This window comes from Paroedura picta, chromosome 2, assembly GCF_049243985.1.
Source record: "Paroedura picta isolate Pp20150507F chromosome 2, Ppicta_v3.0, whole genome shotgun sequence".
In the NCBI taxonomy this organism is placed as follows: Eukaryota; Metazoa; Chordata; class Lepidosauria; order Squamata; family Gekkonidae; genus Paroedura; species Paroedura picta.
The window spans coordinates 117,708,350-117,722,687 of NC_135370.1; the positions used below are offsets into that span (position 1 = coordinate 117,708,350).

The following is a 14,338-nucleotide window of genomic DNA, read 5'->3' on the forward strand; positions in this document are numbered from 1 at the left end:
ACTGATGTGTGAATGATGTACCACAAAATTATCAGTAAAGCTGGAGCTTTCATACCACTTGATAACCATTCAAACATATTTTACTGTGAATCCTGCCATTATCCTCCTTCACTGCCACCTGTACTGTATAGAATTCCAGTTAAGACCCTCCTCATAAGCTCTGCTTTTTGTATCCTGCCCTCAGAAGGTGATGGAGGTGATATCAAAGATAAGACTTTTTCAGTGGTGACATCTGGCCTGTGAAATCCACAATGCTCATCTGGCACCTAGCCTACTCTTTTTCAGGAGCCAGATTAAACATTTCTTTATACATAAGCCTTTTCATCAAGGCAATGAGCTTTTCAAGTCTTAGAGTTTACTTCTCACCTGAGTACCACCCTGCCTCATGTTTTGTGCTGTCTAGGTGGGATTTTTAATGCTTGGTTTTTAATAGTTTATTAATTCTTAATAACTTTTATGTTGTTTGATGTTTTATCATATTTAATTCTGTTTTCCTCCAAGAAGAGACAATTTTATGTGATATTAGCCACCTCTACCTATAGAGATTTCAAGGGCCTCTTGTGGCGCAGAGTGGTAAGGCAGCCGTCTGAAAGCTCTGCCCATGAGGCTGGGAGTTCAATCCCAGCAGCCGGCTCAAGGTTGACTCAGCCTTCCATCCTTCCGAGGTCGGTAAAATGAGTACCCAGCTTGCTGGGGGGTAAACGGTCATGACTGGGGAAGGCACTGGCAAACCACCCCGTATTGAGTCTGCCATGAAAATGCTAGAGGGCGTCACCCCAAGGGTCAGACATGACTCGGTGCTTGCACAGGGGATACCTTTGTTTAAAAATCTGCATATTAATAAAAAACTAGAATTCAGCTATCAACCTGGCAATTCTGATCAGCTCAAACAATCCATCTATTCTTATCTTTCCAGCAGAAACAATCTGAACTAGTGTCAGGTTGTTGTACTAACTCTTTTCTTACATGCAGTGTCTGCCTATGGAGACTCACAGACCGTTTATGCACTGGGAACTTCACTGCCCAGGCTCCCGTGCAGGAGCACAAATCGGGGGTGGATGAGGTGCACCGGGCCAAATGCTCCCCCGTGTGGGTTCAGGAAGAGGTGGGGCAACCTGCCATGACTAAAATTCCAGCCTGCAGCCCAGCATGAAACCTCCAGTGCATAAACGGTCACAGTGTAGTTCTAAGCACAGCACTCCCTCTAAAGCAACTGATTCCATTAAACATAGAAGGGTGGAATTTAGGATTGCTTAGGATTGCAGTATGCATTAAGTGATGTTCACCTCTCATTGCAAGCCTCCTAAAAATAAATTATATTTTACTGATTCCATATACTATCTTTAAACCGCCCGCGGCGCCGCGGACTAATGAAGTGCTGCCAAACATGTATTTCGTAGGCTACAAGCTAATCGAATGCATGCATATAGAACAAGGTTCCACTTTCTTCAGTGGGACTTACTCCCAGAAAATATAGGCTAGGATTCTAGCTTTAAAGTGAAAACAAAACATTTAGTCAATTTTACAAGATCTGGATTATTTTTATACCCCACCTTTCACTTCATGGAATCCCAAAGCAGTTTACAAGCACCTTTCCCTTCCTCTTTACACAAGACACCCTGTGAAGTAGGTGGGGTTGAGAAAGCTATAAAATAACTGTTCTGTAAGAACAGCTCTAAGAGAACCATGACTAGCCCAAGGTCACTCAGCTGACTGAAGGTGGAAGATAGGGAATCAAACCCGGTTCTCCAGATTAGAGTCTGCCACTCTTTAACCACTACACACTGCTGGCTCTCAACTATTTATTGTGAATTACAGAACAATCAGCTCCTTAAAAATGGACAAAGACCACAGATTAAGAATATGTAAGATCCAACTGCTAGAATGAAAGGTCTATGGCAAAAAATCAAGGAACAATATATTGCCTTGTTAATTTGAAACTATGTAGAATAACCCATGTAGGTCTTATTTCTGTCCTAACTATTTCTCTTCTTTTCTACAGTTCATTACAATGGTTTGTTGCAAAGCTAATGAAATTATTCTAAATTATTTGTTCTGTAACATAGTTGTTGCTTTTAAATTTTAGCCAGGATTTTCAAAACACAGGATTATTGCATATCTGACTATATATTTATATATAAAGTTAAAGGTATCCCCTGTGCAAGCACCGAGTCATGTCTGACTGACCATTGGGGTGACGCCCTCCAGCGTTTTCATGGCAGACTCAATACGGGGTGGTTTGCCAGTGCCTTCCCCAGTCATTACTGTTTACCCCCCAGCAACCTTGGTACTCATTTTACCGACCTCGGAAGGATGGAAGGATGGAACTTCCAACGTCATGGACAGACAGCTTCAGACAGCATTTCTGCCACTTACCACTCTGCGCCACAAGAGGCTCTTATATTTATATATAGGTGCTCCTTAACCCTTAACCACAGAAGAATATAATGTAGCTTTCAGAATACAACATAAAATATAAGACCATACCATGATCTCCCTGATTTCTAAATAGTCAAGCTAACTTGCTATATTGCAACCTAATATTATCTAGGCAGATACTTCAAAACTAGCGACCCATGCTTAACATGAAACCACTCAGTGTCACAAGCATCCCAAGAGTCCATTCAGAAACATGTGCATGAGTTTAACAGTACACTCACTTTATTTATATAAACACACACAACCCATCCTAACAGTTCAACTCTCTAAATCACAATGTTTACCTCTCTAAGCAAAAAGAGTAACCTAGCACTGTTTCTGCACTGGGAACTTCACTGTCCTGCCTTCCATGCAGGAGCACAATCCAGGGCAGACAAAGTGCACTGGGTCAGATGCTCCCCCTTGTGGGAGCTGGAAGAGGTGGGGCAATTTGTCCTGACTCAAACTCCAGCCTGCAGTCCAGCATGAAGCCTCCTGTGCATCAGAGATGGAACTTTAAACTTGGATTAGTCCCAACAAGGGGACTACCTTGTCTGAAAATTACTGTTACTAATACTTCTCTTGCTGACTCCCTGCCAGGGTTCATAGAAATGGTAGGAAACTGAATGAGAACACAAAGAAAACTATCAGCCTCAGCAATCAAGTACATTCAGTGAGTGCAGTGACTATGTGCCATAAGAAATACCACCAGCTATGCAGATCCATAAAATTTAAATAGTATTAATTTTACCGTACAAATAACTCATCAATGCAAGTATATGGAGTGTTTCACTTAGCGAGAAAACAAGCACTGTGTGCAAAGTTCACTTTATGAGCATATTATTTGCAAGGACTGCGGTGTTCTGCTGACAGCAAGGAAAGATATTGAGAACATAAGTACCAAAACCATACACAGGAGGACACATTCACATGATCCAACTGGCATGGTAAGAATGTAGGTATGCACTCTTTGCACAAACCAAATCTATGACAAAATGTTGATGAAGTTATGCCTTCTGTACAACTAGTCAGTTCGGAAGCAGTCATTTTATTACCTACAAAGCTCTTTCTTTGACACAACATAAATGAGACAAGAACCATGTAGACCCTTACTTTTTGTTACCCTAAAGTGAGCTGAAGGGAACTGTACAATCAGCATTTGGCACATGAGATCTTGATCAAGATATGAGAACATCATGGAAGAATCAGCCAAACAACACACTGTATACCAGGTACAAATCTAATTAGTGTAATTAGTGATCAAATTACTCTGCTTTCATGTTATCTAGTATAGCTACCATATTTGCCGGCATATAAGATGACCCTCCAACATTTCCACTCAAAATATAGAGTTTGTTAAATTACATTAAAGTACTATGGGCCACTATGGGCAGCTATATCTATCCCAACTGAAGCGCACCCGGCGTACAGGACGATCCCCCCACTTGGAGGCATGTTTTTTCAGGGGGGCATGTTTTTCCACTCAAAATATAGAGTTTGTTACATTACATTAAAGTACTATGGGCCACTATGGGCAGCTATATCTATCCCAACTGAAGCGCACCCGGCATACAGGATGACCCCCCCCACTTGGAGGCATGTTTTTTCAGGGGGGGGGGGAAGTAGTCTTATACGCCAGCAATTACTGTACATATATTTATCCCCTCCCATCTTTTTCAGCCACTTCCTGTATTTGATACAGATTCCTGTTTACGAAGGTTCAGCACAATAAATGAATATTTCCAGGTGGGAAACATCCCCCCCCAAAAAAAACACCCCATTAAGTCTCTTCTCCATGAGAGAATGATGAGGGAAAATTTAGGAATTGTGACAGTATTTGAATACTATAATGGGGGGGGGGGGTTAAATAGGTTGATGTTTAGCAAAATAAAAACTGAAGGAACCCACTTAGCTTGCTCATATACGGTAGCAGCTTCAGAGATACAGCTAATATGATGGGGGAAATAGTCATGCAAATATCTTTTTATTAAGACAAACCAAAATAAAACAATACACTATGCTAATAACCCTCACTTCAGTAGACTGCATTCAGGTCAATGACATTTTAACATTTTTCAGGCTGATGCTCCTAGACCACCTGATGTCAGCTTCCCAAGAGTCACTTCACACATGACAAGGGAATTAGTGATTCAATGCCTCTCAGCCAGAGGTGGTGACCCTCTCCATTGCATAATACACACAAATCGTTTCCTATGTGCTGGATCAAAATTGCATCTTGACATGCGTGAGCATAAGAGGGAGTGAGGCTGCATCCTCTTTGCATGCACTATATGCTTGTTTCAGTAATCTGTTCAATGTACCACTTAAGGTAACACACAAAGCAAAAACAAATAATCACAAGTTCTAAAGCTTTTCCCATAAGCTAGTTCTGGAATCTTGGGGTGACCTAGAACTATCTGAATGCATTTAGCAGTCTTGAGAGAATTCTGCCCATTTTGACCTGAGGAAGTTAAATTGATATTAAACTGCCTAGGATTGTTTGTTAAAATGTTTCCTGAGATCTTAAAGTGAAACTGTTGCTGCATGAATCCTACCAAAAGATCACCCTCATTCAACAGCTATGGCCAAGGCTTGGAATCTCTGCAGTTTCCTATGACAGAACACTCATTTACTGTCTTTTCTAGATAAATGTATAAATGTATGGCTTGCAGATTAAGTCCAGAGTAATAGAGTACATGTGTGACTAGTGACAAGCTTACTGATTTTACTTCTACTTTTTTGTAAACTTTGTCTATTATAATGCAGCAAATTAAAAAAAATCCTGAACTTTGCCTGGGCACTCAAAGTGCCTTTTCATGAGCCAAAAGAACTATGAAGAGGACTGTCCTTTGCTTGTAAAATTGTGTTAAGGATTTTTCAAGTGTTGATGAATCTGCTGAAAGCATAAAATGGATTTTGGTCTGCCTAGAAGTTACAGGGACAAGAATTCCACCCTAACAGGTTTGCTGTTATTTCTAATTGTTAATGACAGCAACACTTCATTTGCCTGGAGCTATCCAATTAACACAGCATAACTACACAAAATATTGTAATATATTCAGTGTCCCAGTAAGAGGGAAGACTCTCATATTTCATTTCTGCTCAGGAACTCCCAATCAAGACTCCAGAAAATTAGCAGACTGGTGGGTGGATACATACATCCAGAGAACAGGTATTACACTTTTTTCCCTTTGCCTATTTGGAGAGAATTATGTGGAAATATTTATTATGGAACACATTAAAAGTGGGGGAAGGGAGAAGGATAAATTAATCCAGAGACCAAACACCACGTAACTTGTACCTTGAAATATCAACCTTGAAATGGCAATATTTAAACAATGCACAACAAAATGTGCACAAATCTGTGCATGCTTTCTTGGATACCAAACACAAATCTCTGTAGTGTATGCATATACATGCACCTGACTTCTGGTCTTTAACTCCCTTTCAAATAGATCGCATACAGAGATTCACCACAAAATGCTCAACCAAATAATACTCAAACTCACTACCAGAATAGTCAGCAAGAGAAACAAATGTACTCATGATATACTGAATCTTTTCACTTTACAACAAAAGTTGTCTTCGCTACAGTTGCAGCCATTGGGGGGGGGGGCAGAGAGAAAGAAAATTATACATTGTTCTTCCTCCGACTTCTCACTCTACCTGGATATGCCCAGAATAGTTGATTCCTGACTATGACTGCTTAATTCTTTTCAGCATCTTTCCCCATATTTTAAAGATGAACAGTTCTGGGCAGAGGGGGGAATGGGTTTTGTTTTGATGTTTTTTAACTTTAGCAAAAAATAAATAGTTCACATCTAAAGCAATATATTTTCAATATGTAAATTTTCATACTGCCAGTTGCTAGGGAATGGAATTAAGAGTCATCTGAAACTGTTCATTTCATTAGTATATCCAAATAATCTAGTCTTCTAATCTAATATATATATATAGCTATGTATTATATATACATAGGGATAGGGATGGAACAATAAAATGTATAAAATATATAAAGGAGGGAATATTGTGCTATTCTGCTGTAATGTTTTTTTCATTGTTTTTATTAATTGAAGCAAGAAAGAACTACATACATTGTAGAAGGGTAAAATATTGCCTCTTAGTTTTCCATGGGAAATGCTATCCATCATTGACAATCATTTTTTCATTTCATAATTTTCATTTTTCTATTATATAAGCCTGTATCCTTGAAAACCAAATACCAAACAAGCCTTTCATAGCCATTACTTGTTTCTTTTCCACTGGCAATTCATGCATTTTTATATACAAAACTGTTCCCTATTCACACACTCTAAGCTATCCCTTTCCTCACTGCCTAATGTAATTACAGAATTGCTTATGCTTACCCTCTTATCCTGGGGAGAAAAAAAAACAAACAAACAGGAAAGGTTCTTGGCTAATTATCAGATGCTGATGAATGTTGCATTTATATTCTGACACAAGCAATGGAAAACAGTCAGTTACATAAAATTCCCAGTCAGGCAGCTGTAAAACCAGTGATCAAATTCCAAATAAAGAGCAAAAATATATATATTTGAATTCTTGACCATTTTGTGTGCTGTTGGCAATCCCCTTCGATTTATGATTTAAGCAGCACAAGAACACACTCTTGAAGGTAGAAGTTCCTCCCTTTTTCAGATAGAGTGTACCGAACAATTTCAGCTGGATCCACATGTTTTTAGTTCCTGCACTAGGCATTTCTGGAAGTTCAGCTGCAAAAGTATACTGCCAGCACTACTCAAGAGAGCAGTTAGAAGAGTTCCTCCCCCCACCCTCAACAGTTGTTTTTCCTAGGTCATAACAAGATTTTTGGGTTTTAATAGTATATGAATTCACAAGCATCCTTTTTCATTTTCCTGGCACAGCATCAAACAGTGATGTCACTATTCTTTCCTTACAGGAAAAATAACTGGCTAGTTTTGCTCAACCTTATCCAGTTTATGGGATTGCATCTGAGCGATTCTATATAAAACAGCAGATACTTCCTTCTCCATGTTCTGTCTTGGCTCAACATCCATTCATGATCCCTTGTTGCTACTAATGATGTAAGAGTAGCCCATAACTGGACAGGGAATTATGATAAGGATATTCAAAGGCCCATGGGTGAGAGGGGTAGTGAAAATACTTAGGATTGTTTTTCGTCTGTCAACAAACTTTATGACCCATTCATTGTCCCATTATGTGTACAAAAATACATTAATCTATTTAATTAAAGGATTATGAACTGTGAAGGGAGGATCAGGAACAATTTTACTGTGCATTTTATTGGAAGTGTTGTAGTGACTTCTTCATTTTAAAAAATGTTCCTGATCATCTTTGGTCATCAAAAAAGTAATCAATACTTAGAAAGTCACTTAGCAGAAGTCATAAATGCCTTTGGAAAACACTAAGTTTATTTAGTTTCTGTTGTTGTATTTTTTTCTGTCAGGCAATATAAGGGCATCTTCAACATATGATGTTGAATAGGAAGGAGCAGGGTGCAGGGTGAAATTAAAGGGAGAGCAAAACAGTCATGATTTCTACCTTCCAGGAAGACGGCAACTAGATGAAATGAGGGGGGAAAACTTCTATCCATGGTACAGATTCCAGTTTACCCAATGGAATGTCATTGTCCATTTTGATTTGCTGCCCAAACTTTGCAAATTACTGAAGAATTTGAGGGTTAATGAAGGCACTACCGTAGTAGAAACATAGGTTTAAAGCCAGGATTATCTAGTTACTGTGTGCAGACAGAAAACTATCCCAGGGTATCAAAGAGGAAGCTATTCTTCAAAAGAGCCAGAAAACACCCTCATTTTGCTTCACCAAGAAGTCCAATCATGCCACCTAACATCTTTTGAGCAATTTCTCCTTGTAGAAATGGAGTCCAGCAACCTTCCTGGAACCCAGATTATGACTGAGCAGAGAACCCAGGTGCAAGCATTCTGACTGGCCTGAAGCAGTTCAGCCTTGTTGCCTTCAGTTTTTCCATCTGTAAAGTTGCCACACGAATGGCCTACCTCACCAAAAGCACCACAAACATGAACATGGCAATGGCGCTTGACAGTTAAGGTGGCAGCCCGTGGCACACTTACTTGGAAGTCAGTCTGGCCAAGCACAGCAAGGCTCATTTCTGAATCAACTGACATAGGACCAGCCTGTCACCCTCCAGTCTTGCCTTGCTTGTGAAACTATGCCCTGCTTGCGGACTTTTCTTCCAGTTTAGAACAGAAGCCATCAAGGAACCCAACATAATTACAGCCACAATGGCATCTCTGCTGATGGAAAGTCCATCTTTTATCCCGTTCCCATCCCTGCCAAAGGCATGCCCTAAGGGAGTTCTAAGGGATTCCCAGCCAACTGCAGCAACCCAGCTAAGAGAGCTAGGGGTCACCTGGAAGATGTGTGTGTGTGGGAGGGAGCTTCTCTGGAGGATCCCCCCCCCCATGTGCCTTCCTTAAGCTATGGAACGGGAGACGCATCGCTGCTCTCTAGCTCCGAAAGCCACCCCCATCCCCACCTACTCGCCTGGTTCTCATATTCCCAGTTCATACCACACGCCGACCCCGCGTGGTCTGCTCCGAGGATGACATTTAAAGTGGACCTTTTCGATTTTCATCGTTTTTCTCTACGCATCAATCTCCTTAAGGTGTCGGGCTGGATCTGGCAGCCTTCGGCCGCTTCAGGCAAGGCACCGTCACACATTGCGGGGGGGGGGGGGTACGCTTTTGAGAAAGCAGCATCCTCCTTGCCTCAAGAAGCAGCGGCCAGGAGTCGCCTTCTAGCAGCCCGGCATCATCGATCCACACCATTGGAGCGAACCTCGGCGGGGATTAAGTCCGCCCTTTACGCAGTCAGCGAGGGCGCCGTTCAATGGTGTTCTCCCCCACTTTCCCACCCCCAATCTCGACCCCCCCCCCCCAAAAAAAAAACCCACCGCTGTGCAAACTCCACCGCGTGCGTTTCACGGCAAGCTCACGGCAGAAGTCAAGCGAAAATGGCACTCACTGTATTTGGAAATCGCTCCGAAGAAGAATATCCAGAACGAAATGCCGAAAGAGAGCCGGGAGGCGGGGAGGTGGAAGAAAAAAAAGAAGAGAATATCACGAAGGCCAAACTACATCGTTTCGCAACAAATCCAAATCGACGGGAGAAAAAAAGGGAAAATGAAGGGAAATATCCATCTGCAGGTTTCCATCTAGTTCAGTCCGCACGGACTGCAATCCAAGCCACACTGAAGCTGCTGGTTCTCTGCCCCCCCCCCCCCCCGCGCTTTACATGGTACTTCTCGGCGCTCTCGATTTCGCCGTGCTTTTAAAGACCCCGGCTCTTGCAAAAGTCCCCCGGATGGCTCAACTTCTTCTTTCCCGGGGGGAGAGTAGGCTTGGGGAAGATGTTCAATTTTTTTTTTTAAAGACACGCGTTAATTCAGCGAAGGACGAGGCGCTCGGTGATGCAAGAAGCGAGTCTTTCACCTCGGGAGAAACTTTTCGTTCCGGCGTGGATCTCCTTGCGCGACGCCGGCTCCTCAGGCCCCCCCTCCCCCCTCCAACGCCTAGGCACCGCCGAACCTCTCCCGGGAGGAGAGGGGCGCTTGGCTGGGCTCTGCTCCTCCTCAGCCCCCTCCCCCAGCCGCCACCCGCCCGCCCGCCCGTCTGACTGAAGCGCTGCTGTTTTGTTTCCTGCAGTCGGGTTCTGCGTGCTAAGATCCAGGTCTCCTCCTCGCCAGGCGGTTCTCTCCTGGCCCCGTCTTCCTAGCGGCGCTCTCCGTTCTCCAGTGCGTGGGCTTCCACGCCGGCTCGGGGGTTCCCATGGCCTCGAGCACCTTCTCGCCTTCCCTCCTCCTTCGGGGAGATGCGCGGCCTCTTACATTTGGGGAGGGGGCTGAGTCGTTCGCTCGCCCCCGCGCCAACTTTAGGGCTCCCCCCTTCCGCGATGCGAGGGCCTGATTAGATTTCCAATCACAACCCAGTGCGCAATCGGGGCTTTGATTTCAGCCGGGGAGCCAGCAAGCCGAATCGTCGTCGCCGAGTCCCCAACTCCGCGCTAGGAGCCTTTCGCCTTCCCTCCAACTCCGCGGCATTTTGCAGAGCCTCGCATCAAGCGCACGGGGACGAGGCGGCGGCTACTGGGGAGGGAGAGAAATCAAGATTCCCACCAGCTGTCAAGAATCAATCCATCATCCCCTCTCCCCCGAAAAAAAAAAAAAACCCAAGCCCACTTGGAGTGGGCGGCTTTCCAGCCGCTCTTCAGTCGCTGGCGGAGGTGCTCTGTCGTTCCCTTGCCTGGTCCTCCCGACGATCAAACTCCTCCGGTGGGGCGCACCATCGCCTCCCTCTCCCCCCCCTCCTCCCCGGGAGGCGTGCTTGCCGGTCCTGTGCGCGGTGAATTTCACCAGCCCGGGGCTTCCCCTCCACTTCGTTGCTGCCGCCTCTCCATCTTGGCAGGATGCGCTCAGCAGCGCCGACACGGGCAAACTTGTTCTTTGGAACGGGGGCGGGGGAGGGGAGCACACTCCAAAACTGGGGAGGGGGAGCGGCGATGAGGGGGGAAGGAAGAGCTGTTCTGCGCCTTCCTTTCTCCCTAGTGCGTTGGCGGCAGCGGCCGGCCGCTTTCCGATCTACAAGTTGGAACCCCCCTCCCCCCGCTCCCGGCGTTTTCCTGCACAGGCCGGCTCCCCTCCCGCGCCTGGCTGGCCCAACCTAGCAGGTCGGCTGCAGCGGCTTCTTGCAGCCCTTAGCGCCGCGCCAGCCTTTTCTGCCTGCCATCCGCTTCAGCTTGAACTCTCCCTCCCGCTGCGGGTGGGGACGGAAATAGCGAAATATGCAGGCCGCCCCTTTGCCCGGCACTCGTTTTCTCAAGGCAATGGCACCTGGCGACTTGCAGGAGGGGGCCCGGGCTAATTTCTCGGCCTCCACTCTTGCCTTGACTCGCTCCCTTTTTGATCCGATCCCCCCCCCCCCTTCTCTCCTGCTTGTGATCAGTAGAATACAATTACCCAATTACCTCCCATCATCTTAGCACTGATTGGTCAATTGTGTTAACACTTCATGTCATGGCAAAAGAAAAGGGGGGGAAAGAAAGGGGGGGGAGGAAGGAGCTCTTCTCCGGCAGGGCACTGCTGCCATCCCGCGGACAGTTGGGGGAAACAGTGGTTCACCTCCAGAAACTTCCCGAAGTGGGGAAGGGAGTAATTGAAAATCAAGGGCTCGTCTTGAGAAAAGTAATGTCAAAACTCATTTTCTTAAAAGCTTGCCTGCAGTGCTCGCAGGTGCATGCTTAGCCACAGAAGGTGAGGGGAAAATAGCCGAGTAAGAAAGGGAGCGCTGGCATGTTGGCATCACTCTGATGATTTCTTTGCATTTGCAAGTGTCATGTTTACTGCTTAATCTTGCCCTGTTTTCCTGGTAGAAAATCTTACTCTGCTCATCGGACTCACTGCCAAGGAAGCATCTGTAAATTTCTACTGAGTCGTGGCATGCTGATTTAAGTATTATACCTCCCTTTTGCCTTCAATGTGTCATTTAGGCTGCAGTCCTAAAAGCACTGTTGTGAAAGTGTTACTGGATAAAATGTCAGTTACTTCTGAGTATACTTGTTTAGGATTGCTTCCTTAGCATCCCGAAATGTCTTCCAAGGCTTCACTTGAGGAGAAAAGGGTGGCATGTAAATTAAATGAGTGAATAAATAAGAGCAGTTTTTTATACCCTGCTTTTCATTACTTGGAGTCTCGAAGCAATTTACAATCACCTTTCCCTTCCTCTCACTACCACAGACACACTATGAGGCAGGTGAGACTGAGAGAGCCCTGAGAGAACTGTGACTGTCCCAAAGTCACCTAACTGGCTGCATGTGGATGGGTAGGGAATCAGACCCAGTTCTCCAGATTAGAGGCCACCGTTCTTAACCACTACACTGAGTTGGCTGTGGCAGAGGGTCAATTGGGTAGGATCAGTGGCAGAGACTTGCCCAAAAATATGAGATTCTGTGTGAGACCTGTTAAAAACTATGGCCAGCACATTCCCAAAGTAAGACAGGAGGAGAGAATTGAGGTGGCTTCAAATTGAAGCTTTGTCCCACTGAAAGCAGCTTTCCTGAAGCATTAATTGTTCTTCATAGCAGGTAGTTTCATAGCAATAGGCTTCTGAACTTTATTTTTAATCATGTATCATTCAAAATAAGAAAACAATAGGGCAGGTAGCACTGTTTGATTGCCACATCTTTTCAAGTTTTCAGAGCAGACAGAGACTGTGCAGCGAGTTGACTCATGGATAGGAAAATCTTGAAACTCAAAATCTTCTCTTGAAACACAGAGCTGTGTATGATTCATTTCTCCCTTGTATGCTTTTCTCTCAAGATTAAACAGCCAAATTCCCTGCCTTACCATTTCCACTTAGCCCCTGGGTTTATGAAAATGAAAATTACATTGTGTGTCATAAATTATTTTCGCTCAGCATCCTCCCTATGTGCATTAATAATTCTATATTTTTACTTTATACATGTTTACCCAGAAGTAAATCAGCAGTTCAATGGAGCTTACTCTCAAGGGAGGGCAAATTGAGTGGCAGCCTATGCTATTTTAGAAATATTTTGATTATCCTGCAATTTTATCGGAAGCATGGTATTCTTTTAAAGCCAGGAGTAGCGAGTGCTAGGTGGAAGCTTAGATCTATCCATTGCTAGCTGTCTTGCCCTAAACAGTCTGCGATTTCAAGCTCAGTACCCCTTATTACTTTACACATGCAGAAGAACCATAAATAATGATTATACTATTTCAGAACAAACATAGGGGAGTTATATTACTGAATGTTCCCCTATATACAAAATTCTGTACAAGCAGCAAGTCAGTACTGCATGCAAAACATTTCTCCATGATGTAGGATGTTTCTGAGAGTTTCTGCATGGATAACATTTTTAAAAATCGATTTATCTTCAGAGATCACGAGAGTCCTCTACTTTTGACAAACTTTTGTTATATTGCTTCTGTCAAACACTGCTCCCCACCTGAACCTACTGTTCTGGTTCAGGATACCATAGTAGGTGGCTGAAGTACTTTTTTTAACGTCCCCACTTCTACTGATCACAATGTAGACTAATAAAATGCAGAATTATATGCTTTTCTTGGTTCATGTGGGAGTAAACAGAACTAATGGTTCTGGTTTTTCCATATATTAAACCTGCAAAAAAGTTATGTTAGACAAGATCTTGCCATTCCCCAAAAGTAGCCTGGTATTTACTTGCAGAATATATATTAAGATCATTTCATAGGAAGAGTATACTATATTGGAGCTATTTTGTTTCCTTATCTTATACACAAGATGAGTCTTACTGGGCTGCACTGAATTTCTTCATTTCAGTTTAACTAGGAAAATGCCCAAAATGGATTGTAGAATAAGGTCCACAGTTCACCAAATCTCTCAGTTCTTCAGTATATCTTCCCCCCCCCTTTTGTGCACATGTATACTGAGTAAAGCCTGGAAAAGTCTTGATGACCATATGATTATATCAAGATATGTTTGAGGGAAGCTTGATGTTTGGGCTAGAGGAGAAATGGTCATACTCCTCAAATACTTGAAGGACCTGTCAGATGGTACAAGGCTAAAATTTATTCTTTGTTGCAGTGGAGGGCAGGACTATATCTAATGGGCTAGAATTATAGGATGGTAGGTGTCAACTGAACGTTAGGAGATACTTTCTAAGAGGAGTCCTTCAAGCACAGACTAGACTGTTATATTGTGTGGATGCTCTAGCACTGGATTTTCTGAACTAAGCAGGAACACTGGGATAGATGTCCATGAAGCCCCTTCTAGGTCTAGGATTCTATTACTCTTATAGGAAATCATGAGCAATGTTCTATACAGAGGTTGAGATTCAGCTCAAATTTCCAATTCAGTGAGCACTGCAGCTCACTGATCTCCAT

At 43.7% G+C, this 14,338-nt stretch overlaps 1 protein-coding gene across 13 annotated transcripts in view; it reads right to left on the minus strand.

Moving 5' to 3' along the window:
* Positions 1-14,338, minus strand: part of LRRC4C (leucine rich repeat containing 4C) — a 1,070,267-nt gene that overhangs the window by 184,026 nt on the left and 871,903 nt on the right. For 3 of the 13 annotated variants that reach the window (XM_077322214.1, XM_077322217.1, XM_077322210.1), the window contains exon 1: positions 9,427-10,038. The exons of the other annotated variants lie outside the window; for them this stretch is intronic. The gene's annotated coding sequence lies outside the window, so the exon portion shown is untranslated. Of the gene's footprint in view, positions 1-9,426; positions 10,039-14,338 lie in introns of those variants that run through there. 13 annotated transcript variants of the gene reach the window in all.